This window comes from Ornithodoros turicata, chromosome 2 (genome assembly GCF_037126465.1).
Source record: "Ornithodoros turicata isolate Travis chromosome 2, ASM3712646v1, whole genome shotgun sequence".
Lineage (NCBI taxonomy): Eukaryota > Metazoa > Arthropoda > Arachnida > Ixodida > Argasidae > Ornithodoros > Ornithodoros turicata.
The window spans coordinates 143429593-143457465 of NC_088202.1; the positions used below are offsets into that span (position 1 = coordinate 143429593).

At 46.0% G+C, this 27873-nt stretch overlaps 2 long non-coding RNA genes across 2 annotated transcripts; both read right to left on the minus strand.

Annotated features, from left to right (window-relative positions):
- Positions 1–2542: 2542 nt before the first annotated feature.
- On the minus strand, positions 2543–10626 carry LOC135384198 (uncharacterized). The gene is made up of 3 exons (XR_010420284.1): positions 10519–10626; positions 5308–5421; positions 2543–2655 (listed from the first exon to the last, which is right to left on the minus strand). It is a non-coding gene; the product is annotated as an uncharacterized LOC135384198 (long non-coding RNA).
- A 6333-nt stretch (positions 10627–16959) lies between these two features.
- Positions 16960–27614, minus strand: LOC135386283 (uncharacterized). The gene is made up of 3 exons (XR_010420652.1): positions 27525–27614; positions 25616–25783; positions 16960–17102 (listed from the first exon to the last, which is right to left on the minus strand). It is a non-coding gene; the product is annotated as an uncharacterized LOC135386283 (long non-coding RNA).
- Positions 27615–27873: the final 259 nt, after the last annotated feature.

Consider the following 27873-nt stretch of genomic DNA (forward strand, 5'->3'; position numbering starts at 1 on the left):
TATAGCTTGCTGTGTTGCTACACTTTGCATTATAAAGGCGCTTTCGCAAACCAGTCCGTTCACAAACTTGGGCCCGTTCACTGCTTCGGCCCAAGCAGCGCAATGCAGCAGTACTGTAGCAAGCAGCAGCAATGTAGCAGCACAATCCGGCCCAAGAGGAATGCTCCTCTTGTCCCAGTTGTATTGCCCAGTTGGTCCGTACGCCAACTTGATTGCCTGCTACTATCATGGGGCGCGTTAGGCAGGCCTCCGAGTGCCAAGGAGACACCAAGGTACCCAGGAAGTACCAACGGTCTCCCAAGGGGACCAAGGGTACCCCAAGGGAGAACCCGTGATACATATCCCAGGTTCTTCAAACAGCACAATGTACTGAAAGACGAGTCCAATAGAGGTGGACGGTATGAGTCATATCAATGCTCTCTAGTTTCACGAGTCTGTTCAAGGTCTTCCACCTATCCGTCCACAGCTATTGCACTCGAGTTTCAGTACACTGTGCTGCTTGGGATATGTCAGTGACTGCATGGTGTCTCCATTTTGGTGTTTTTGAGGCTACCCGAGGCTAAGCCGAGCGCCACAAACGCTGAGCGCGCGCTCCACCTAACGAGCTTTCCTCTGTCGTCTGCTTTGAAGTAAACATAGCGGTACACCATAGCCGCCCTCTGGAATCGTATCACCGTTTACCGCCGACATCCGATGATTCCGAGAACGTGCACCGGAAGACGCCATGGAGGTGGTTAAGTGATCCCCCTTAAGAGGGAACGTTCCTGGAGCACGAACCTAATGCGCAGCCCATTGGCTATCCACGAAGGCGCATGCACACTGCCGTGCAGGAGCTAGCATCCTCAGCACACCACAGCTGCAGCCCATCCTTACCAGTTCCGGCCGGCACTGACAGGCACATGGTCGTCAAACAGAGTACACTCTAAGAAAAAAAGGAGTACTTTTACTCCTTTTGGGGAGTAATTGCATTGCCACAAAAAATAGTCCCTTTCGGGAGTAAATGCACAGGAGTAAATGAATGTCACAGAGTGAAGACTGCATTTCACGCGCTGTTGTAAGAGTCCCAGGTACATAATTGGTGCGCATGCATGAAAATACTTGAAGCAAACCGTCAACCGTGATATATCGAGTGATATAAAATCTTGCGCCATACTAAGGCACAATTTGGGCGCTATCTGTTTCTTACTCTGTGTGACTGGAAAATTGCTACGTTGTCTGAGTTATACAGCCTTATGTCGTTCAAATTGACCAGGGGCACATATTTACGTAGACTGTCGCATTCAGGAGACCATTCGCAAAGTTTAGTGACAATTTGCAGTACTGGGGAGTAAATGTCGGGACTAAATGTTGGGTTAGGGGACTAAAATGGGGAGTAATTGCAGACTAGGGGAGTAGAAGCTGCAATTACTCCCCGTTTTACTCCTTTTTTTCTTAGAGTGTAGTAGAGGTGCGTCATCCTGGCATAGAGGACATCATGCAGAATCACCGACCCTCTCTTCCCACGAAAGATACTGCCCGTGTTATGCAGACAATGCTCCATCGATTACGCACGGGATCTGCGTTCACGAACTGGCAACTGTTCAAGATCGGCTCCAGGGAGGACTCCACTAGCGGTCACTGTAACTATCCGGAGACTATCGCGCATATCCTGACAGAACGTCGTGCATACCATACTATGCGGGAAACTCATCGTCCCCACGCCAGGCCTGTCATACTGGCTGACGTCTTCTTCCCCGAAGGTTCTTATGCGGAACGACTTTCAAAAACTCGCGGCCCCGTGCGCTTTCTTCAAGAAACGGGCCTCGCGGAAAGACCACTCTACTCCTCCTCTCATCTACAGTGTGCCTCCGGTCATCCTGCCTATGCATCATTTTGAAGTCTTCAACTGCCCTCTCCCCCTTTCATTTCTTTCTTTTTCTTTTTTTTTTTGCTATAGTCGTGACGATGTCCACTTGAGCGCGGCTAGCAACGGCAAGCTACCCCCCCCCCCCCCCCTGTGCCGGAGACCGCTTCCGGTAGGCGCCGACTGGCCAAGACAGACGACATGTCACTTCCGTCTTTCGGCTCAAGTATCTGCTCCTGGGGACGTCGGCGAAACAGGTCCGGCCCATTGATCGCGGTTTCGGAACGGAGCAGACAACCGTCAAGAAAACTGTCGCATGCGCGTCGGCCTTTAGAGGCTAAAGACATCAAAGAAGCGGGATCGTCAGCATACTCGGCTCACAGCCGCTGTTGCTCTGTGTCGCTCAAATTAAACCGAAGAAGGTATTTATCCTATCCACGGAGCGCGTTTTACCTGAAATATATTACCGGTTTAAAAGAGGACAAACAAGCGTGATTGAGTTCAAGCTGTCATCGGAAAATTCATTATGTACGTACAATACACAACTTGCTAAAAAAAAAACGTTCCACGGGTAACGCTCTAGAAAACAGTGATTTATAGCGGCGTATTAATAAGCATGTGCTGTATGAGACGAAAACGAAGGAAAACAATACATTGTTGACACGAACACGTTTATTCGATGTAGAGGAGAACAAGCACTTAGTCGAAATACTTTATTCGTAAGCCTGAAGTCATTACAAGCAAAAATGCACTTCCGGGTCCAAGAAGGAGAAGTAGCAGAACTTGCTGCAGCATTCCTCGTGCCGCTGGCACTGCGTATAAGAGAAAGTTTCAAGTATATTCGGAAGAGACACACATAAGGAGCGTACATTGTCTAGCATTGTCCACGAGAGACAAAACGTGTGAGTTTGCCACATTATAGCCTAAGTTGCTTCCGTGCCGGAAAATACCGACGATCCTCACATTCATCACGAAGAGGAGTGATTTTTTTCTTTTTCTTTCTTCTTTTTCTTTTTTTGCCGTTATGGGATTTTCTGTATAGCTCGATATCATCCGCTAAGTGCATATGCTAAACCCAAGGGCGTCGGAAGCCTCTCGCCAAAAAAGGGAGGGGGGACGCTCCGAGGGAGGCTACCGGCTTCGGCGTCATTAAAATCGAATCATCATCGTTAGTTTCCAGGGTTGGTGCATCTAAAGCAAGAGTCCTGACCGAAACCAAAACAACGGGTACCCAGTCATGTTGGCATACCTGGCAATGAGCGAGCTGATCATGCTGCTACGGCTGCGTTAACAGGTGACATAACCCCTTTCGAAATTCCATTTCAAGATCTCAAACTACGTCTGAAAAGATGCATCAGTAATGACTGGCAAGCATCTTGGGACCGGCAAACCAATAATAAATTACGCAGTATCAAGCCCTACGTAGGCTCCAGTTCACCTGGTATGTCCAGTCGACTATATGAGTGTATTGGCATCAAATGGAGTGGCTATATGAAGTGCTATCTTCCCGCCTTCGTTTGGGACACACATACTTGACGCATGGGTTTCTTCTACGAGGAGAAGACCCAACGGAATGCAACCACTGTGGTGAACAGCTTTCGATCATTCACATCCTTATCACGTGTCCAGCGTACCAACATCTTCGTCAACATCATTTTGCTCCCTTTTATAGAACCTTTTTGCCCCTCCACCCAATGCTTCTGCTGGGAGATGACAGCTTTGTTCCTTTTGAGAACGTGTATAGGTTCTTTTAAAGATACTGGGTTTTTTAAAAGATCTGTGATTTTAAATACTAACGTAACAGTAGTTTAAATTTTAGTCCTGCACATGTACTTTTTAACTAACTAGTCTTCAGTGGTATTTGGCACACTATGCATGGCCCTTGTAGCTGATGCGCCAATAAACCCGAATCAAATCAAACCAAAACAACGCTATTATGCGCTTTCCTGTGGCGTACATAATTGAATCACTATACTTTTACCTATACCTTCTATACCTTCTTCTATACCTTCTTCTATACCTTCCCTACCATTGTCTTGACGCATTATGGCCTTCGTCGCTCGTGCGCCAGCAAAACCCGAATCGACATGAACCTATGGCAACATAGTTGGCAACCGTGCAACATAATTGAGCTAAAGGCCAAGTTAATTGTTTATCAATTATAATAGAATCTTATTAAATGTGCTTTCTCCACGATGACGTCACGGTCAGTGGCACTTGATAACTAAATTTATGATATCTCAAGACAGTAATCATTTTGGCCTTAGTAGCTGATGCGCCACGGAAAACCGAATCATCATCATCATCATCATGAAGACAGTGATCATTCATCTTTATCTCATGCGGACATCAGCGTCAAGCAGAAAACGGGAATGCATATGCCACTCATTGTTATCGGCTGTAGGTGATACGTGACATTTTGCATGTGACATCTGAACGTATATCACAACGTTCAAGTCTAATCTCAAAGTCAGTCTATGCACTCTTAAAAATGAACTTCACCGCATAGCACGCTCCTATCTCGCCAAACATTATCTCGAATGATATCGTTACTTTCCCTGATTTGTGGAAAACGGGGGGCGTACGCCTTTTCTGTGACAATTATGAACAGCATAAGTGTCACAAAAATGGCGTACGCCTCCCGTTTTCAACAAATCAGGGCAGATAGCGATATCATTCGAGATGATGGTTGGCTAGGAGAGTGCTATGCGGTGAAGTTCATTTTTAAGAGTGTGGCTCAAGCCTGTCCCTATATTTGTCCCATTTATATGGACAGAAAAAGGGCGCAAGAGGACGACGCATGCTGCATGCAGTGCAGATGGGCTACAACTCCATTTCAGCGTCTTCCATTTAACGGCATTCAGATCATTAACAAGCGATTAATGTTTCTCTGAATGAATAATATGCATATTTGGGTTTCCAATGTGTTTTTTTTTTTTTCAAAGGGGAAAACTAACGGTGACTTCAGTGACTACGTTTACATAAACAAGCAGACTTTTTCTTGCTGTGTAGATAGATTTGGCGCACTATGACCTTAGTTGTCCGTGCGTCATAAAAACCCGAATGATCATCATCATCATATTGCTGTGTAGGAAGATCTCCAGTTAGCAAAATACGTACAGGTGCACATACAAATCCGGTAGAAATCTGCCTCATATGACGAAATACCAGACAAACTGCAAAGCACACATGCCTGCAAAGGCGGGAGCTAGGCCACTGTGACAGTAGACCATTGTTTGGCATTATACACAGAATTATAAGGCCATGTGTAAGGTCATGTACAAATGTGCCTTGAATTCAGGTAGAGACTCATACGCATCGTAGACGCCTTAGCTGGATTTCTATCCTAGAACGCACACATAGCTAGAAACTTGCATCACTACCAACACCGCCGCCGACAACAAAGCTCGTACTACGTACAAATACTCAACGACTGGTCGCAATGACATAAACATTTAGCTTACCGAAGCGTCATCCGGAATACACGTATCAGCTTCTTGGGAGACATCGGGATATCCCATGACCACAGGCATCAACATAGCAACGACCAGAACGAGGCGCCAGGCGAGGACCATATTCTATTTGGTTTCAGGATGAAATAAACGCCATCAGTAATACCCATTACATAAGTAGCGCACCCAGCCTTGTTGTTGGGTGATGAGCCCCTTTCTACCCGCCAGTCCTCGACACGTGTAAAAATAGGAAGAACCAGCAGGTGGCCAGGAGCGTTCAAGCAACAGATGCGACAAGTTTCATTAAAGGGACTATGAAACGATTTTTTTCTTCGTTTCGTTCGAAAGAAGACATTTTTCTGAGTCTAGAACCGAAATTTTACTTTCGTCGTGCGAGTGGATTTCTCGGGAGCGAATTTAAACGGAGCGGCGAAGGGAGGACAGCTAGCGCCGCGCCGTGGCGAGCTGCCGAGCGGAGACACAACGGGCAACTTGACGCGACCACGGCCGGCTCAGCAACACGTCATCGTGACGTGTTGCCGAGCCGAGGAATCCCGCCAGGAGCATGCGCCGTAGGATCCCGCGTATGCGTTCGTCGGGAGTGGAAATCTCCATGACAGCAGCTTTCGCGTGATCGGCAGATTTCGGCAGTGACGGCAGCCACAGCGCGAGCTCGCGGCATTACTTGCCATTGTGCAACACCCGTGACGTAACGGAGAACCGAAGTGCGGTCCGTACAGTTACACCATCGGCAGGGAAATATGCGCGGGAGAGGAGGAACGCGGAAGAGACATTTCCAGCGCGCGCTCCTCGCAGAGTGGAGCGATTTCGTCCGGAAAAATTTGTGGCGTATTAGTTTCTCTGCGGGAAGAACAGTTTCCATCGAAAAAAAGTATGGGGGTTCGGGAAATTTCATAGTCCCTTTAAAGTGTTGTTAGTCAGCGCATTTGTTGTGTTCCTTCTTAAGTCCTCGTCTTTAAAGCGCTCTGCAGCAATATGGTCTCGTAACCAACAAACCCAGATTTCGTCACCCTTCTGCCCATCGTGAGAATTTATAACTGTTTTAAAGATATTGGAGATTTAAATGCCAGCTCTGCTCATACTCGTATATCATGTTTTAAGTCTCAGTCTTGGTGAAATGCCAATTTTTATCTAATCTTTTTTTTGCTTTTACCAACTCACTAACCACCATTGTCTTGTCGCATTATGGCCTCAGTTGCTTGTGCGCCATAAAAATTCCAATCATCATGATCATCATCATCAACATAAGTAGTGTGTTATCTGAAGTAGTCCATAAGTGTTTCTTGGTTGGTTTTAACAAATAAAATTGGCTTGACTTCTGTGAGGCCCTCAACTACACATCGCTCGCGCCAGTTACAATACGTGAAAACTCCTGTAGTGGTGATGCCAACCAGGATGATGATGATGATGATGATATTGGTGGTGGTGGTGGTGATTCCGAAGTAAAACACATAAGTGTGACAATACACGCACACACACACACATGGTGCAGCCACGTGACGGGCTTACAAGGTTACTGCGACGCGTTTGCCATGGTGCCCAAAAAATGGAAGACTTTTTTTTTTCGCGTTAACATACTTCTCAGATTACACAGTTAACACAGTTCTCAGATTAATTTACAAAAAACTGATAAGGGGCAGAAACCTCGAAAGTAACTTAGGCACAAGGAAAAGATAGCAAAAGGGTAATGGGACGCCTAAAATTCGGAAGTAGTCGATAGAAGAAGGAAAAATGTGTTTGGTAAAAATGTACCTCGTCTTTTCTCGAGTGAGATGGATTCCTGTGACCGAACCGTTGCTTAAAATGGCCGAAGAAATAAATAAATTAAGATGCAGACCCTGTCAGACCCTGTTTTTTTTAATTGCTCGCAACAGTTGCAGTCTGGAGCTATTTTTCCTTCCGAATTTAATTGCTTTGCGCAGTTGCTCGTACTTATGTTTTCGTTCCCAATGACTGCCGAAAGAATCATAATTAGAGCTAGTGAAGATGAGCAAACTGATTCTTTCTAACATGTGCTTCTCTCTCGTTAAGAAAAGAGCCGCAGCTTGGATACGCTGCAGGAGCGCCCTTCCCATGATCCTCTCGTTCTTTTTCTGCTTCGTTTAAAGCGACAGTGCGTGCCCAACGAGGGCTTCAAGTAAAAAATAAAAAAATAAAGAAAAAACGAGCACGCTGTAAGCGCTGTTGCAGTGAACTTTGCACAGCGCCATTTCGGGCCCAAACGGCCACGGGTCCCAACAGTAGGTCGTTTCATCAGCGGGTTTTGCATGGTGTTTCAAACGGTATGGTGCCAATGAAAGCTAGAAAAAATGCAAGAAATTCACAGAAAAAGCGGTGCTTCTTCAAAAGTGCGAACAGCTCGAGACCGTGTATTCGAAAGTGTCGCGTCGTCTGCTATACTACCGACCTTTGTAGTCGCTGCGCCAGAAAAACCTTAATCATCATCATCATCATCATGCTATACTACCGCGTGTTGCATAATTTGGGACGCTGACGTTGCCGCTCACTCGTGCCACCTGGCCCAGAGAAAGAGGTCTATAGTATGGCGATGGTCTATGGTATTGCTTATGATCTTTGTTGTCAATGCGCCATTAAACTCCCAATCATCATCATCATCATCTATGGTATTGCACGTGCCGAAGGTATACGACTGCGTATGATTTCGACCACCAGGGGGGGGGGATATAGGTTTATTGCAAAACAAAACAAAAAACACGAAAGAGGGGAAAGGTTAGCCAGGCTCCAGCAGCCGACTTGCTATTCCCGCTTACAAAAGGAAAAGGGAGAAAAGGAAAAAGAAAGAGAAAGAAGAAAAAAGAAAGACAAATCGGAAAGGGCGAAAGAGGCGGCGCAGTCACAGGCTCAGCGCGAGCCCTGTGTCGGTAAGGAAGCGTACGAGTTCCCTTCCGACGCGCCACTGAATGGGGCGTTGCAGAGGGCCCAGTAGCGTTGCCAGCGTGACCTCCCTGAGCCATAGGGCAGCTAGCCGCTCCATGAGAGTGGCACGGGGAGCGGCGAACAGGCGACAGTGGAGGAGTAGGTGGGAAGTGGTGCCCTCGGTAGAGCAGCCTGCACATGTAGGGGTGTCAAGCGTGTTGAGTTGGAAGAGCCGTGTTGGCGTTCGAGCCACGCTTAACCGAAGACGGTGGATAACGGACGCCTCCCTCCTCGTGATGTTTGGGGGAGGGACGTATTGCATTTTTGGGTCGATGGAGTGCAGAAATGTATTGGGCCACCAGGGGTCCTTTTGCCGTGCGCCGGAAATCTACGACACACGGTGATGGAAACTAAAACATCCCTTTTGGGCTTGTTGCTGACAGACTTTCATAACTTAAAAAAAAAAACAGGACGAACACGACACCGACGTTGTGTGTGTCTTGTGTTCGTCCTGGTCTTAGCGCTGTTATGCCATGAAAAACGGTGCTGGAAGCATAATGTTTACCTCCCCAGCATCGCCACCGTCCTCGGACGGGTTTCGGAACCCACGGTTCAAACCCACTTCCAAGCCGGGAGCTCGGCAAGTCAACACGCTACCGACTGGACTACCCAGGAGGCTGTCACCTCGCTTTTTGATGATGCTGACTGCCAGAGTGTCTGAGTGTTTCAATTAAAATCAATTCCATGATCAGTTGTGGCACGTTTGTTATCATTGCGCAACAAAAAAAGAAAAAAAGAAGAAACACTCGAATCATCATTATCATGAATTCATTACATCAATGAAGCCACATCATTTTAAATATGAAATAAATATCAATTGTGTTGTGTGCTACCCCGTGTTCATTGACCTCTCTCATCTTGCGATGCGCCAGAAAAACACTGATCATCATCATCATCTTCATCAAAGTCCCATATCTGGCAGCGTTTTTCTGCAATGTCATCGAAGTAGGTAGAGCGTAGAAATTTTTTTCTCATCCTATTCTTCGTACGTGCCATACTCACACGGAAAAGTGCAGAGGCAGTTCAGGTTCAGCCGAAGCTAGTACCGTTTGTATAATAAACTGACTTGAACGTCAATAGCATTTAGTTGCAAACTGACACTTCTAGCTACGAGTTTGATTTTCATCGATTGAGTATGTCGCCACGAAGTAGTTTCGAATGAGAAAGCTGGCGACATTCAACGTATCGAGCCGCGCGTGACGTCACGCTTACTGATAAATGGTGTTCGGCTTTGGCAAAGCGCTTGTGCGTGAGTATTGCCCGTTATAGTTTAGGTTGCAGATGATTGGTGTTGAGTCACAGCAGAAGTGTATGCCATAATTTTAGCCCTCAATTATACCTTACAACGTCGTATCAAATCATCAGTCGTATACAGAGATTCTTTGAGTTCCTTACGGACTATCTGTGGCATTCATTGCACAAAAGACCCCATTGTCCATCGCGGAAGTACTATCGCTAACAGTGCTTATCGGTGATTTTTCTGCTGGGTACCCAGCCATATTGGGATGCCCGGAAATGAAAAGGCCAATTGAGCAGCTGCTGCTCAGCTGGACATTCCATCAGAAGATCTCAGGCTATGTTTAAAAAAGCATGTCATCAACAGACACTGGCAGAGCTTTTGGGACCAACAGACAAGCAACAAATTATACGCTATGAAACGTGAGATAGGCACGCCTCCATCTGCACCGACTTCACCATTTTCACGAGCTCTAAACATACTATACACCTCTACACCCATCCCTCTGGCTGGGGGATGAGGCTCTTCTACCGTTTGAACAAGTTTTTAACTTCTTTCAAGACGTTGGTCTTTCAAATGTATTGTAGCTTTTAAATTTCGTTTTTACGTCCTTCGTTACGTCCAATTTTATCTTAACTGAATCGCTATACTTTTACTCGCTTACTGTCTTGGCGCACTATGGCCTTCGTCGCTTATGCGCCACGAAAACCTGAATCATCATCATCGTCATCACCAGACGCATATGCTGATACAGTCCCCCATGAAGTCGCCGTAGGACGCATACAAAACCTCCTGTTTTCCACCCCTTCCTGCTATATTTATGTTATATATATATATATATATAATATATATAATATAATAATTATATATATTATATAACCACACTGCAGCTTCGGCGCGCTATCACCCTAGTTGTCTGTGCGCCATGAAATATCAAATCCTCATTACGGTCACATCTGTTGTTGACTCTGCATATTTTGTTTTCCAGTCTGCTCTAATCCAGTCGAATCGAAATATATACTACTTACCTCACGATGTAGTAGAGTGGATGTTACTCTTCTTCTACAGCTCTTGAGAAAATGAGTATCGGAGTGAGTTGGAACAGTAGGAATGACACGTGTAATAACTCAGAACAGCTGCGTTGAGACTCTTTATTGCACCTTCAGAACTACAGCCTGTTTTTTACGCGTTTCGTTCGTTACATTTTGCTTCCACAATGCAACAAAAGGGGTAGCTATAAAAACTATGACGTGTTACATACTTACATTACGCCTTACGACCTAGCTGGCAAAACCCAACGGAGGAAGTAATTGCTGACGAGTATATATATGTGCCATGTTCCTGTCACGTGTTTATGATCTTTGTTGTCAATGCGCCATTAAACTCCCAATCATCATCATCATCATCATCCTGTCACGTGTCTGCCTATGTGTACAAGGGTGTTTCAATTAGCCTGAGGAAAGGTTTAAAAACAAAAGGGAATCATACGATGGTGAGACCAACGGGATGTGGTTGACAGTCGTCATGCTCAACTTTGGATGTTTTGTATTGCTCCTAATTAGTTACTTAATTTCTATTAGCCGTATAACACTATATACTTACTGTAGAGCCCATGAAGAATAGGAAATTATACGAAGAAACTAGTGAAAAAAGAAACAAGAGGAAAGGTGCAGCCATGGCGGGTGATCCCTGAAAATACCAGTTCGCATTCACTGCTAATGGAAATAATTATGGAAAATACTGCACAAAACATAAAAAATCCCCGGCGTCGGGAAAATTGGTGCCCCCATCACCCGGCACCAGCCGCTGTAGCCCCCTCCTGCATTCACGGTTGGGTCGCCGCAGCAGGGAGACCCGCACGTATAGCTGTGCGTGGCTTTCCCGTGTCTGGGGAAAGGGGGATCCTGGCAGTTGAGTGGACTCGGAGGTTGGTTTGGACCCTTCGGGGCCCCTCCGGGAAAACAACACACTGCTTTGGCCCCTGCTTCCCATAGACGGGTAGACCTGGAAGGCCCGGCCAGGACTATTCAGCTAGTCGCCATCTCCTATTTTCCTTACTTTCTCCCTTAATCCACTCTTCCTTCCTGTATTTTCCTTACTCACCTTCTTTGGCGGCAAGGGTCAACCTTGGGCAGTTCTTTCAATCTCCGTTGATGCTGCACTTGGGTATAGTGTAGAAGGATGTGTTAGTGTGCAGAGCTCGTTCCCTTGGTTGGGGTCGGTGGTGGCCGACACACCTACTGCACTGAATGCAAAACCAAAATATATGGATAACGAAAACTAAAAAAAAACTGATCGGCACCTGAAAAGGAGCCGCACCGAAACGCTTACGCAGAATTTTCTTGACCATACCCCAGGTCCCTGGTTCCCCAAGTTTCTTGTCATTCAGTCAAATGAAGGCGGAAAATCACTGACAAAAATCTCCCCTTTTGCCGTGGCAAAGGAGCTGGAAAAAGTCATAGGAAAATCATATAAGGCAAAAAAACTGAACACTGGGGACATCCAGGTTGAAGTTCAGAACCAACGACAAAGCACTGCATTGCAAACATTGAAAAACATTCGGGATATTACTGTAACTGTTACCACACATCGTACATTGAACATGACGAAGGGCGTGATCTCAGAGGGCGAGCTGATCGAATGTACAGAGGCTGAGATTCAAGAGGGTTTGAGTGAGCAAGGCGTAATATGCGCAAAACGAATCATGATCAGAAGGGACGGCAAGCAAATTGCCACCAAACACGTTATTCTGTCCTTCAAACTGCACACAATACCCACTAACATAAAGGCAGGTTACCTGAGTTGCAATGTTAGACCCTACGTGCCAAATCCGAGGCGTGGTTTCAAATGCCAGCGTTTTGGGCACAGCTCACTTGCATGTCGCGGACATCTGACATGCCCAAAGTGCGCTGGCAAAGACCACACAGGAGAGTCTTGCAGCAATGAATACCGTTGTGCTAACTGCCAAGGTAACCATCCAGTATACTCACGATCATGCCCGCGCTGGAAAGATGAAAAAGAAGTAATCAGAATCAAAACAGAGCAGAATATTTCCTATAAAGCGGCTAGAATGCAACACGAATTTCAAAAGAAAGGCAGTTTCTCAGAAGTGGTGCGCAGGGGAGTGGCACCACAGAGGAAATCTGTGGAGACTCAAACCTGCTCGCAGGTTATTGAGCCTCCACTACACACTCCCCAACATGAAGCTGGGGACACCCAGGTGTCCCCAGCTGCGACGGAGGTCAGCCGTCCAACTGGCCAAAAAGAAGCAGTCGCGGAAGAATGCTAGAAAAATGTTTGTTGTCATCGTCTAGCTGTCTCATGAATACCGGCTTACAAACATATGTGCATACAACCACTCAATCTTTCGCTGCATTAGACCTCTCCTTTTGCAGTCCATCTCTGTTTCAGGACCTGCAATGGACTGTGGATGTGAACCCTTATGGAAGTGACCACTTCCCAGTCATTTTAAAACATCACCAGTCTGTGAACAGTCTAACAACACGACCACCCAGGTGGAAATTGCAATATGCAGATTGGAATAAATTTATGGAAAAATGCGACCTCTCACTAATCCCCTTTGATGTGGTGACAATAGAGGAAGCTAACAACCTCATTACCAACATTATTCTGGATGCAGCAACTGCGTCCATTCCCCAAACTTCTGGTAATCTCCCAAAGCGACCGAAGCCTTGGTGGAATAGTGAATGCCAGGAAAGTCGCAAACTTCAAAACCGGGCGTGGGGCACTTTTCGGAGGTACCCCACAACACAAAATCTCTTACTTTTTGAAAAGGCACGAGCAAAGGCCAGATGGACGCGAAAACAAACAAAGCGGTCCTCTTGGCACAACTTTGTGTCTTCTCTGTCCTCTAATACCCCATCCAAAGTGGTGTGGGACAGGCTCCGTAAAATTCGTGGGGATCATCTCAGCCACCTTGTTCCTCTTCTAGAAGTCAACGGCCAGGTATGCCAAAGCCTAGAGGAACAGGCTAATGTCCTTGGTGAACACTTTGAAAACATTTCAAGCTCCTCACACTATACAAGTGAATTTCTTAAGACTAAACAAAGAGCTGAAAAACAAAAACTTCCGTTACGTGATGGTGATGGCTTTGCGTATAACCAACCATTCACCATGGTACAACTTTCACGGTCTTTATTATCTGCCAAAGCAACTGCTCCAGGCCCAGACCGAGTTACATATTCGATGCTTGAACACATGTCTGACTCTTCAAAAAAATGTTTACTTGACTTTTTCAACCATGTCTGGATACAGGGCACACTTCCATCTGCATGGAAAATTGCCACTGTAATACCCCTCTTGAAACCAGGGAAGGAAGCTTCGAGTCCAGGCAGTTACCGTCCTATTGCTCTTACAAGCTGCATAGGTAAGACCTTTGAGAGAATTGTGAACAGCCGACTGATTCATCTCCTAGAAACAAATAACCGTATATCTCAATTCCAATGCGGTTTTCGAATGGGGTGTTCCACACTGGATCACGTCATTCGTCTAGAAACAACTATTCGTGAAGCTTTTGTCAGGAGGCAGCACTGTTTGTCAGTTTTCTTTGACATGGAAAAAGCGTATGATACCGCATGGCGATACGGTATCTTGCAGGACCTGTATTCCTTGGGTATAAGGGGTCGTCTTTTGAAATGCATCGCTGATTTCCTTCAGCAAAGAACATTTAGAGTCCAACTAGGAACTACTTTATCCCGTACATTTGTGCAGGAGAATGGTGTCCCGCAGGGATCCGTTCTTAGCGTCACATTATTCTTGGTCAAAATTAACTCTATAGTCAGTGTCATTCCACCTTCCATATCATATTCTTTATATGTGGATGACATCCAAATATCCTGTTGCCCGGCAAGCTTGTCAAGATGTGAACGACAGATGCAGCTGTGTATAAATAAAATGGCCAAATGGTCTTCACTAAACGGGTTTAAATTCTCCACAGAGAAAACAGTTTGTGTCCACTTCGTGAGAATGAGAGGAGCATTTCCACCACCCACGCTCAAACTTCATGGGCAAGATATACCTGTAAAATTGGAGAGCAAATTTCTTGGCGTCATATTCGACTCTAAGCTCTCCTTCAAGTCTCATATTCAAAACTTGAAGGTGAAGTGCCTCAAGTCGATGAATTTAGTGAAAATCCTCTCTCACAGATCCTGGGGTGCTGACCGGGAAACACTCCGCCGTGTGTATACATCTTGCATTCGCTCGAAGATAGATTACGGGTCCGTCGTCTATGGCTCTGCCCGTCAGTCTGTGTTGAGATCCTTAGATACTATTCATCACCAGGGACTCAGGCTCGTTCACGGTGCTTTCCGAACCTCACCGGTCCAAAGCCTGTATGTCGAATCTCATGAATATTCCTTAAAAAGACGGCGATTTTACCTCGCAGCATCATATGCGCTAAGAATAAGAACTTTTCCGCAACATCCAGCACTCACTTCTGTCACAAGTACACGGTTTAAAGGGACTATGAAATCTCCCGAACCCCCATACTTTTTTTCGATGGAAACTGTTCTTCCCGCAGAGAAACTAATATGCCACAAATTTTTCCGGACGAAATCGCTCCACTCTGCGAGGAGCGCGCGCTGGAAATGTCTCTTCCGCGTTCCTCCTCTCCCGCGCATATTTCCCTGCCGATGGTGTAACTGTACGGACCGCTCTTCGGTTCCCCGTTACGTCATCGGTGTTGCACAATGGCAAGTAATGCCGCGAGCTCGCGCTGTGGCTGCTGCCACTGCCGAAATCTGCCGATCGCGCGAAAGCTGCTGTCATGGAGATTTCCACTCCCGATGAACGCATACGCGGGATCCTACGGAGCATGCTCCTGGCGGGATTCCTCGGCTCGGCAACACGTCACGATGACGTGTTGCTGAGCCGGCCGTGGTCGCGTCAAGTTACCCGTTGTGTCTCCGCTCGGCAGCTCGTCACGGCGCGGCGCCAGCTGTCCTCCCTTCGCCGCTCTGTTTAAATTCGCTCCCGAGAAATCCGCTCGCGCGACGAAAGTAAAATTTCGGTTCTAGACTCAGAAAAATGTCTTCTTTCGAACGAAACGAAGAAAAAAATCGTTTCATAGTCCCTTTAAGCAACTCTTTATAAACAGACCCTCGGTAGTCCCTCCTTTTTCTATGCGCATTGAGGGGGATGTTCTGGATCACGAATTTTCTTGCTATAACACCCCAGTTTTGAAGTGTGGTAAAAGGCTCCCACCTTGGGAACCACCTCCAAGGTCCGATACTACATTGACAAAGTACAGGAAACGGGAAACTGCTACATCAACACTACAACAGGAATTCGAACACTTGAAAGAAAGTTTTGGAAACCATGTTGAAATTTATACTGATGGGTCAAAGTCTAGCGCAGGAGTGACTTGTGCCATGATTTCTGGAACATGCACAAGGTCACATCGTATAAAAAATATAGCTTCCATTTTTACTGCAGAGGTGTATGCCATTAACCTTGCACTGAGCTACATTCTTCAAGGTTGCATAAAATCAGCCATCATATACAGTGATTCCTTGAGCTCCATTAATGCCATTTGTAGCAGGCAGAAACAAAAGAATTTCCTTGTGCAACGCCCACAATCCTTGGCCAGCTCTGCACAGAAGAGGGGTTATTCTGTTATCCTGTGCTGGGTGCCGAGCCACACTGGCATATTGGGTAATGAATTAGCAGACCAGGCTGCTGCAGCTGCAACTTCCAGTGACATTACCCCATTTGAAATCCCCATCCAAGATATTAGGTCAACACTCAAGAAATCAATTTACGCTAAGTGGCAGAGCTTCTGGGATACACAGACATGCAACAAACTCCACTTGATCAAACCTCACATTCAAAGTCATGGAGAGTACCCGGAAAATTGTCTGTGTAGTCTGTTACAATCAAGATTACGGATAGGTCATACATACATTACACACAAGTTTTTACTTCACAGAGAGGAGCCGCCTCAATGCACGCATTGTGGTGAGCTTCTTTCTGTTATGCACATACTCATCACATGTCCACATCACGAAACTCATCGTCATCGTCATTTTAAGGAATTTTATACATATTTCTTACCTCTTCACCCAGCACTATTGCTCGGTGATGAGGCTATCATCCCTTTTAGTCGAGTTTTCAGTTTTTTAAAAGACATTGGAATTGTGAATCTTTTGTAGTTTTAGGCTTGCTTTTTATCAGTTGTTTCTCTCTTTTTTAAACATCGCACCTATTTTTAACTAGTCACATTTTAATCACAGTGTTGGCGCATTATGACCTGTGTTGTTGCTGCGCCACAAAACCCCCAATCATCATCATCATCATGTGTTCAAGCTGTCTTCGGAAAATTCATTATGTACGTACAATACACAACTTGCTAAAAAAAACGTTCCACGGGTAACGCTCTAGAAAACAGTGATTTATAGCGGCGTATTAATAAGCATGCGCTGTATGAGACGAAAACGAAGGAAAACAATACATTGTTGATACGAACACGTTTATTCGATGTAGAGGAGAACAAGTTTTATTCGTAAGCCTGAAGTCATTAGAAGCAAATCAGCACTTCCGGGTGCATGAAGTGGTAGTAGCAAAGCTTGCTGCAGCATTCCTCGTGCCGCTGGCACTGCGTATAAGAGAAAGTTTCAAGTATATCCGGAAGAGACACACATAAGGAGCGTAGATTGTCTAGCATTGTCCACGAGACGTCAAAGTCGAAGTTGACAAAACGTCTGAGCTTGCCACATTATAGTCTAAGTTGCTTCCGTGCCGGAAAATACCGATGATCATCACATTCATCACGAAAAGGAGTGTTTTTGTTTGTTAGTTTTTTTTGTTTTTGTTATGGGACTTTCTGCATAGCTGAGATTATCCGCTGAGTGCATATTCTAAAACCAAGGGCGTCGGAAGCCTCTTGCCAAAAAGGGGAGGGGGGAGCTCCGAGGGAGGCTACCGGCTTCGGCGTCATTAAAATCGAATCATCATCATCATCAGTTTCCAGGCTTGGTGCACCTAAAGCAACAGTCCTGGCCGAAACCAAAACAACGAGTACCCAGTCATGTTGGCATATCTGGCAATGAGCGAGCTGATCATGCTGCTACGGCTGCGTTAACAGGTGACATAACCCCTTTCGAAATTCCATTTCAAGATCTCAAACTACGTCTGAAAAGATGCATCAGTAATGACTGGCAAACATCTTGGGACCGGCAATCCAATAATAAATTACGCAGTATCAAGACCTATGTAGGCTCCAGTTCACCTGGTATGTCCAGTCGACTATATGAAGATCAAGAAAAGATCTTCCCGGAACAGCACCGCAAGCGGTACTGCCCCGACGACCTTGTTATCGGCCGCGCGTTCAAGGACACGGCCCACCCAGGGGCGGACCGCGTTATCAAGGGGCCCTTCTCCAAATATGAAGGACCGGCTCCCTTTCGCCTCCCTCCACCGCGAAAGATCCTGGCCCTAAAGGCGAAAGATCAATACGCGGAAAGATCAATACTATATGAAGTGCTATCTTCCCGCCTTCGTTTGGGACACACATACTTGACGCATGGGTTTCTTCTACGAGAAGACCCAACGGAATGCAACCACTGTGGTGAACAGCTTTCGATCATTCACATCCTCATCACGTGTCCAGCGTACCAACATCTTCGTCAACATCATTTTGCTCCCTTTTATAGAACCTTTTTGCCCCTCCACCCAATGCTTCTGCTGGGAGATGACAGCTTTGTTCCTTTTGAGAACGTGTATAGGTTCTTTTAAAGATACTGGTTTTTTTAAAAGATCTGTGATTTTAAATACTAACGTAACAGTAGTTTAAATTTTAGTCCTGCACATGTACTTTTTAACTAACTAGTCTTCAGTGGTATTTGGCACACTATGCATGGCCCTTGTAGCTGATGCGCTAATAAACCCGAATCAAATCAAACCAAAACAACGCTATTATGCGCTTTCCTGTGGCGTACATAATTGAATCACTATACTTTTACCGATACCTTCCCTATTATTGCCTTGGCGCATTATGGCCTTTCCCGGCGTCGGGAACATGGCGCCCCCACCGCCCGGCAGCAGCCGCAGTAGCCCCCTCCTGCACTGACGGTTGGGTCGCCGCAGGAGGGAGACCCCCACGTATAGCTGTGCGTGGCTTTCCCGTGTCTGGGGAAACGGGGATCCTGGCGGTTGAGTGGACTCGGAGGTTGGTTTGGACCCTTCGGGGCCCCTCCGGGAAAACAACACACCGCTTTGGCCCCTGCTTCCCATAGTCGGGTGGTCCTGGAAGGCCCGGCCAGGATTATTCAGCTAGTCGCCATCTCCCTTTTCATCACTTTCTCTTCCTTGGTCTCCTTCTTTCTCTCCTTTTCCTCTTTTCACCTTCTTTGGCGGCAAGGGTCAACCTTGGGCAGTCTTTCACTCTCCAGAAGCTGCACTTGGGTATAGTGTAGGCGTACCTGCTACTGCGTCAAACGCGGTCCCCTGGTTGGGCTCCGTGGTGGGCGGCAGGACCCTTGCATCGAATTGTATTGTCACCTTTATGGCTTCCTCTTCCTTAAAACCCCGAGATCGGAATCGGAAACGGTTCCGCACCGAGTACCAGCAAATTGATCTAAATACGTCAACACCCGAACCATGGTTTGCAAAGTTTCTGGTTGTCCATTCGAATGACGACACAAAACCACTGTCAAAGGTATCTCCTTTTGTAATAGCGAAAGCACTTGAACAGCTGATAGGTAAAGAATACAATGCCAAGAAACTGGGCTCTGGAGATATCCAAGTCCACGTTGAAAAGCGAGAGCAAAGCAGTGCACTTCTTTCACTGACAAGCGTCAATGGGATATCTGTCACAGTAAGTTCACACCGGAGTCTCAACATTGTTAAAGGAGTAATTTCTGAGAGCGACCTTCTTGACTGTTCGGAATCGGAACTTCAAGAAGGCTTACAACAGCACGGTGTGGTAGCTGTAAAGCGAATAGTCATGCGTAGGGATGGGAAAGAAATCCCAACAAAGCACATAATCCTTTCTTTCAAGCTCCACAAGCTGCCAGACACAATCAAGGCCGGTTACCTCAGTTGCAATGTGAGGGCTTACATCCCCAATCCGAGTCGCTGTTACAAGTGCCAGCGGTTTGGCCACGGTTCTCAGGTATGCCGTGGGCAGCCCGTCTGTGCTAAGTGCTCCGGCAAAGACCATTCGTCAGAGTCGTGCAGCAATGATTTTCAGTGTGCCAATTGCAAGGGTAACCACCCTGTTTACTCCAGATCATGTCCTTGTTGGAAGGAGGAGAAACAGATCCTCGAGCTGAAAACTGAGCAAAATATTACATACAGTGCAGCAAAGGCACAATTGGCGTTCCAGAAGAAAGGAACCTTCTCTGATGTGGTGCGCAGGGGAGTGGCACCACTCAGAGTATCGGTGGAGACCCAGACCTCTGGGGCTCCCCTCCACACTCCCCAACACAAAGAGAGGGACACTGAGGGTTCTCCTCCAGTGGCCTCTCAGACGAACAGCCAGGGAGATGCAATGTTAACCTCAGAGGAGGTTGTTGCATCCCCTTCCGTTTGGGACGGGATTGCCATGGGCCTGTCCCAAAACACGAGTCAGAGCATGGATCTCGATGACGACGACTGCTGCTCTCAGAAGTCGTCTTCGAGTCTACCAAGTCTTTCCATGGGCAAGGAACAGAGAGGGAAAAAAGCTGGCCGAGGACGAGGAGGAAAAGCCAAGGAACAACAACAAAGGATTCCTCCACCGAGCATACAAGCTCCTTAATCCCTCCGCATTCATGGACAGTTGTTCCACAAGGTCTTTACGCCTTAGAGTAGTCGTTCAGTCCATATTCTTTTTCCTCTTCTGTGCATTTCTTATGGGTTCTCAGAGCATTATTCAGTGGAACTGCCGGGGTTTGCTGAAAAATCTTGATGATGTCCATGATTTGGCAGACAAACATCATGCTGTCTGTTTCTGTCTCCAAGAAACAAATTTGGTTCCAGACACCCCTTTCCACCTCCGACGGTGGAACGTTTACCGTAAGGACCGAACAGACACGGCACGTGCTTCCGGAGGTGTGGCCATTCTCACGGCCAGAACACTTCCCACGAGAGATGTCCAACTTTCTACAAATCTTGAGGCTGTTGCAGTGCAGATTTGCACTGACCGTGTGATGACGGTGTGTTCTCTGTACCTGCCGCCATCAGCTAAGGTTGAAGAAAAGCAACTTCAAGACCTTCTCAGACAGCTGCCACAGCCTTTTCTTCTGCTTGGAGATTTTAATGCACAGCATCCTCTGTGGGGTTGCTCAAAAGTTGACACACGAGGTAGGATGTTAGAGAAAATGCTAACATCTTTGCCAATCTGCCTTCTCAACACAGGGAGTGCAACACATGTCAATTCGGCTTCACAGACTTTCTCAGCTATTGACATTTCACTATGTAGTCCATCTCTATTCCAAGACATTTCATGGACAGTTGCCGACAGTCCTTACAGTAGCGACCACTTCCCTCTTGTATTAAAACTCAATCAACTGGCAGCTACCCTCACTACCCGACCACCCCGTTGGAAAACACAATTTGCCGATTGGGGCTCCTTTAAACAAGAAGCCATTCTGTCAGCAGAATCACTCCATGGACTCGGCATTAATGAAGCAAATGACATTATTACAGACATTATTATTGACGCAGCCACTAAATCCATTCCGCAATCTTCAGGTCGTCTTCCTAGACGCTGCAAGCCCTGGTGGACGAGTGATTGTGCGAACACCAGACGGGATCAGAACCGTGCATGGGGTAAGTTTAGACGATACCCAACCCCAGCAAACTTACTCGCTTTTAAAAGAGCCCGTGCGAAAGCAAGGTGGACACGGCAACAAGCGAAACGGCAATCTTGGGAAAATTTCGTATCCACCCTAAATAGTAGCACTCCATCCAAGTTTGTATGGGACAGACTGAAAAAAATCAGAGGCGACTACAGGAGCTTCTCTGTTCCACTTCTGCAAATAAATGGAAGCACGTGTCAGAGCATCGAAGACCAGGCTGACGCCTTAGGTGAACATTTCCAAAACATTTCCTCTTCTACTCATTACACACGGGAGTTCTTGAAGATCAAGGATTCTGCCGAGAAGTGCACCCTGTCATGTGGTACTGGCGACAACTACGCTTACAATAGGCCTTTTACCATAACAGAACTTTTAAGAGCACTGAGCGTTTCAAAACAGACAGCTCCAGGGCCAGATCGCATCACGTACTCTATGCTGCAGCATTTAACACCTTCATCGCTAGAAACCCTTCTATGCTTCTTTAACTCTCTCTGGAATGAGGGCTGCCTCCCGTCCCGCTGGAAGGAGGCGATCATCATTCCACTGCTAAAACCAGGGAAAAGTCCTTCCAATCCAAGCAGTTACAGGCCTATTGCCCTTACCAGTTGCTTAGGAAAAACTTTTGAACGTATGGTGAACTGCAGGCTTATGTACTACCTTGAAGAAAATGAATGCCTAGACCGATATCAGTGTGGCTTTAGAACTGCATGCTCAACAACAGACCAGCTATTACGTTTGGAGACTGTTATTAGGGAGGCCTTTGTCAGACGGCAGCATTGTGTATCCATCTTTTTCGACCTCGAAAAGGCGTACGATACCGCCTGGCGGTATGGCATCCTTCGTGACCTACACTCTTTTGGGATACGTGGTCGGCTCTTCCGTTGCGTTGCAAACTTTCTTCAGGGGAGAACATTTAGGGTGCAGCTGGGAACTGTACAGTCCCGCCTGTTCACACAAGAGAATGGAGTCCCGCAGGGGTCTGTTCTAAGCGTAACACTCTTTATTGTAAAGATGAACTCTGTCGTCCATGCAATTCCACCGTCTGTCACGTACTCCTTATATGTGGATGACATTCAAATATCCTGTTCTTCCACAAGCGTTTCTGGGTGTGAGAGACAGCTCCAGCTCACCATAAACAAACTTTCAGACTGGTCCACCAAAAACGGTTTCAAGTTTTCTCCTGAGAAAACTGTTTGTGTCCCATTCTCAAGAGTGAGGGGTGTGTTTCCTGAGCCCACACTCAAAATGAATGGCCAGGATATTACTGTCATGCATGAACACAAATTCCTTGGTGTCATCTTTGACCAAAAGCTCAATTTCGTGTCTCACATAAAAAATCTCAGAGTCAAGTCAATGAAGGCCTTAAATATACTCAAGATCTTGTCGCACAGGTCTTGGGGTGCAGACCGCGAAGTCCTGCGTCGTATTTATATTTCCGTCATTCGCTCAAAGCTTGACTACGGGTCTTTGGTTTATGGCTCTGCACGGAGGTCTGCCCTGGCGATTTTAGACCCAGTTCACCACCAGGGTCTCCGTCTGGTGTTAGGAGCTTTTCGAACATCACCAGTTGAAAGCTTGTATGCAGAGTGCAATGAATGGTCGCTGGAAAAACGGAGATTTTATCTTGCCTTTACATATGCAATGAAGGTGAGATCTTACCCGCAGCACCCTGCCCTAGCCTGTGCCACAGAAACCCGTTTCCAGCAGCTGTTTTTAACAGACCTTCTGTCATTCCTCCTTTTAATATGCGACTGTCCCTGGAAATGGAAGCTTACGGCTTCCCTGACCAGGGCAGGGTGACTCTAGTAGCAAGTGGTGGGAGGCTTCCCCCATGGCAACCACCACCAACACACAACACATCGTTATTAAAATATAAAAAGCAAGAAACTTCTACAGTTGTGCTCCAGCAGGAGTTCTTATCATTAAAGGACAGTTTTGGAGACCATGTCGCCCTTTACACGGATGGCTCTAAAGCGGGCTCAAAGGTTTCCTGTGCAATGGTCACAGGCACGTCTGTTGTGTCTCGCCGTCTGCCAAACACTTTTTCCATTTTCAGTGCAGAGGTATATGCTGTGATCCTTGCTTTTAATCATGTGTTACACTCTCACATTGATACGTCAGTTGTGTACATTGATTCCCTGAGCTGTCTACAAGCTATATGTAGCTTACGGAAACAAAAGAACCCGTTTGTGCAACAGGCCCAGCATTTATTCAGCCGAATTACAAACAAAGGTTTCTCTCTAACACTCTGCTGGGTGCCAAGTCACGTAGGTATACGTGGCAACGAGCAAGCCGACAAGGCCGCTGTCGAGGCACTGTCCGGCGACCTCGCATTTACAGAAGTGGCAGCTGAAGACTTGCGCTCAGTCATACAAAAGACGATTAATGAGAAATGGCAAAAACAATGGAACACACAGAACACTAATAAACTCCATCTAATCAAACATGAGATAGGCAAGCCCACACATGCTTTCAGTAACCGGCTTCACGAAATTCTGTCAGCTCGGTTGCGTATTGGCCACACCTACCTGACACACGGATTCCTTTTACGGGAGGAGGATCCACCCCAGTGTGTGCCTTGCAGGGAACCGCTTTCTGTTCTGCATATTCTGGTAATGTGCCCACTGCACGAAGCTCACCGTCGCCGCCACTTTCCCGTCTTTTATAAATATAACATTCCCTTCCATCCCGCACTTTTGCTGGCTGATGAGCCCCTGGTTACTTTTAATTGTGTATACAATTTTTTAAACGATGTCGGTTGCATCAAATACCTTTAAACTACATTTTAATTGAATTATTTCCCTTTTTAAATAGATAACATTTTATCATTGTCTTGGCGCATAATAGCCGTAGTTGCTCATGCGCCAGAAAAACCTTAATCACTCACTCATTATGGCCTTCGTCACCCGTGCGCCAGGAAAACCCGAATCGTCATGAACCTATGGCGTGCTCCGTAACTCCGTGCAAGATACTTGAGCTAAACGCCAAGTTAATTGTTTATCAATTATAATAGAATCTTATTAAATGTGCTTTCTCCACGATGACGTCACGGTCAGTGGCACTTGATAACTAAATTTATGATATCTCAAGACAGTAATCATTTTGGCCTTAGTAGCTGATGCGCCACGGAATCACCGAATCATCATCATCATCATCATCATCATCATGAAGACAGTGATCATTCATCTTTATCTCATGCGGACATCAGCGTCAAGCAGAAAATGGGTATGCATATGTCACTCATTGTTATCGGCTGTAGGTGATACGTGAAATTTTGCATGTGACATCTGAACGTATATCACAACGTTCAAGTCTAATCTCAAAGTCAGTCCACGCCTCTCGCCTGTCCCTGTATTTGGCCCATTTATATGTACAGAAAAAGGGCGCGAGAGAACGACGCATGCTGCATGCCGTGCAGATGGGCTACAACTCCATTACAGCGTCTTCCATTTAACGGCATTCAGATCATTAACAAGCGATTAGTGATGAAAGATGAAAGTCACTGAAAAGGTTAGCCAGCTGTAGGGATGGAACCCACATCTTCTGGATTACCGGTCCAGGGCTCCACCAATTGAGCTAAGCTAACACGCCTTTCCAGCGACCTTCGGAGTGCGTTATCTGAAGGGACGGCAAACCAGCCACCCACTCTCACTCACCCTCCTTTCACTCTTACATTTTTTTGCTCACTCATACACACATTCATACGACGGAATCTCAAGCGATTAGTGTTTCTCTGTATGAATAATATGCATATTTGGGTTTCGAATATTTTTGTTTGTGTGTGTGTGTGTGTGTCAAAGGGGAAAACTAACGGTGACTCCAGTGACTATATTTACATGAACAAGCAGACTTTTTCTTGCTGTGTAGATAGATTTGACGCACTATATGACCTTAGTTGTCCGTGCGTCATCAAAAACCCAAATCGTCATCATCATCGTCATCTTGCTGTGTAGGAAGACCTCCAGTTAGCAAAATACGTACAGGTGCACATACAAATCCTCTAGAAATCTGCCTCATATGACGAAATACCAGACAAACTGCAAAGCACACATGCCTGCAAAAGTGGGAGCTATAGGCCACTGTGACAGTAGACCATTGTTTGGCATTATACACAGCATTATAAGGCCATGTGTAAGGCCATGTACAAATGTGCCTTGAATTCAGGTAGAGACTCATAAGCATCGTAGCGGACTTAGCTGGATTTGTATCTTAGGACGCAGACATAGCTGTAAACTTGCACCACTACCAACACCGCCACCGACAACAAAGCTCGTACTACGTTCAAATACTCAACGACTGGTCGCAATGACATAAACATTTAGCTTACCTTTGCGGTCGCACGAAGACATCCATCAGGTTTTTCGGGGACATCAGGAAATTCAGGATAATCAGGATAATCAGGATAATCAGGATAATAAGGTTTTTGGGAGGATCCCATGTCCACTGGCATCAACATAGCAACGACCAGAACGAGGTGCCAGGCGAGGACCATATTCTATTTGGTTTCAGGATTAAATAAACGCCATCAGTAATGCCCATTGCATAAGTAGTGCACCCAGCTTTGTTGTTGGGTGATAGTTGCTCATGCGCCATAAAAACCCGAATCATTATCATCATCATTGTTGGGTGATGCGCCCCTTCTACCTGCCAGTCCTCAACACGTGTAGTAGTAGAAAGAGCCGGCAGGTGGCCAGGAGCGTTTAAGCAGCTGATACGACATGTTTCATTAAAGTGTTGGAAGTTAGCGCGCATGTGCTGTGTTCCTTCTTAAGTCCGGTGTCCGGTTAAGACCGAACTGTCTTTATAGCGCTCTGCAGCAATATGGTCTCATACCAACAAGCCCAGATTTCGTCACCCTTCTACCCATCGCGAGAATTTATAACTATTTTAAAGATATTGGCGATTTAAATGCTATCCAGCTTTGCTCAAGACCTTAGGTCAGTCCTGAGGAGGAAAATTAATGTGAACTGGCAACGAGAGTGGGCTACAGGAGAAAACAACAAGCTTTGGCTGTCAAAAAACACAATTTTGGGAAGCATACCGAGATTTAAAAATCGTCTCCATTCAGTAGTTTTTAGTCGTTTACGCATTGGTCACACACACCTCACACATGATTTTTTACTGCGCCGGGAGGAACCACCGGAATGTACGCAGTGTGGGGAGCAGCTGTCTGTGCTGCACATCCTAATCACGTGTCCTGCACATGAACCTCATCGTCACTATCACTTTAAAGAGCTTTACAAATATCAGTTGCCACTTCACCCAGCCTTGTTGTTGGGTGATGAGCCTCTTTTACCCTTCATGAGAGTTTTTAACTATTTTAAAGATATTGGCTATTTAAATACAATATAGTTTTACCCAGCTCTGCTCATGTATCTTGTTTTACTGTCTAGACCTTTCTAAAACTATGGTTTTAGTTTAATCTTGCTGCTTTTACATAGTCACCAACCATCCCCATTGTCTTTTCACCATAGCTTTGGCGCACTATGACCTTAGTTGTCCGTGCGCCATGAAAACCTGAATAATCATCATCATCAGCTTTGCTCATACTCGTATATCATGTTTTTAAGTCTCAGTCTTTGTGAAATGCCAATTTTTTATCTAATATTTTTGCTTTTACCAAGTCACTAACCACCATTGTCTTGTCGCATTATGGCCTCAGTTGCTTGTGCGCCATAAAAACTCCAATCATCATCATCATCATCATCAACATAAGTAGTGTGTTATCTGAAGTAGTCCATAAGTGTTTGTTGGTTGGTTTTAACAAAAAAAATTGGCTTGACTTCTGTGAGGCCCTCAACTACACATGGCTCGCGCCAGTTACAATACGTGAAAACTCCTGTAGTGGTGATGCCAATCAGGATGATGATGATGATGATGATATTGGTGGTGGTGGTGATTCCGAAGTAAAACACATAAGTGTGACAATACACGCACACACACACACACACACACACACATGGTGCAGCTTAGTGAGGGGCTTACAAGGTTACTGCATTTAGACGCGTTTGCCATGGTGCCCAAAAAATGGAAGACTTTTTTTTTTTCGCGTTAACATACTTCTCAGATTACACAGTTAACACATTGCTCAGATTAATTTACAAAAAAAACTGATTAGGGGCAGAAACGTCGAAAGTAACTTAGGCACAAGGAAAAGATAGCAAAAGGGTAATGGGACGCCTAAAATTCGGAAGTAGTCGATAGAAGAAGGAAAAATGTGTTTGGTAAAAATGTACCTCGTCTTTTCTCGAGCCAGATGGAGTTCTGTGACCGAACCGTTGCTTAAAATGGCCGAAGAAATAAACTGACGGTCGTTCTCAGTTGAGATGCAGACCCTTGTTTTTTAATTGCTCGCAACACGTGCAGCGTGGAGCTATTTTTCTTTCCAAACTTTAATTGCTTTGCGCAGTTGCTCGTATACCTGTGTTTTCGTTCCCAATGACTGCTGAAAGAATCATAATTAGAGCGAGTGAAGATGAGCAAACTGACTCTTTCCAACATGTGCTTCGCCCTCGTTAAAAAAAAAAAGACCACGCTGTAAGGGCTATTGCAGTGAAGTTTGCACAGCGCCATTTCGGGCCCAAA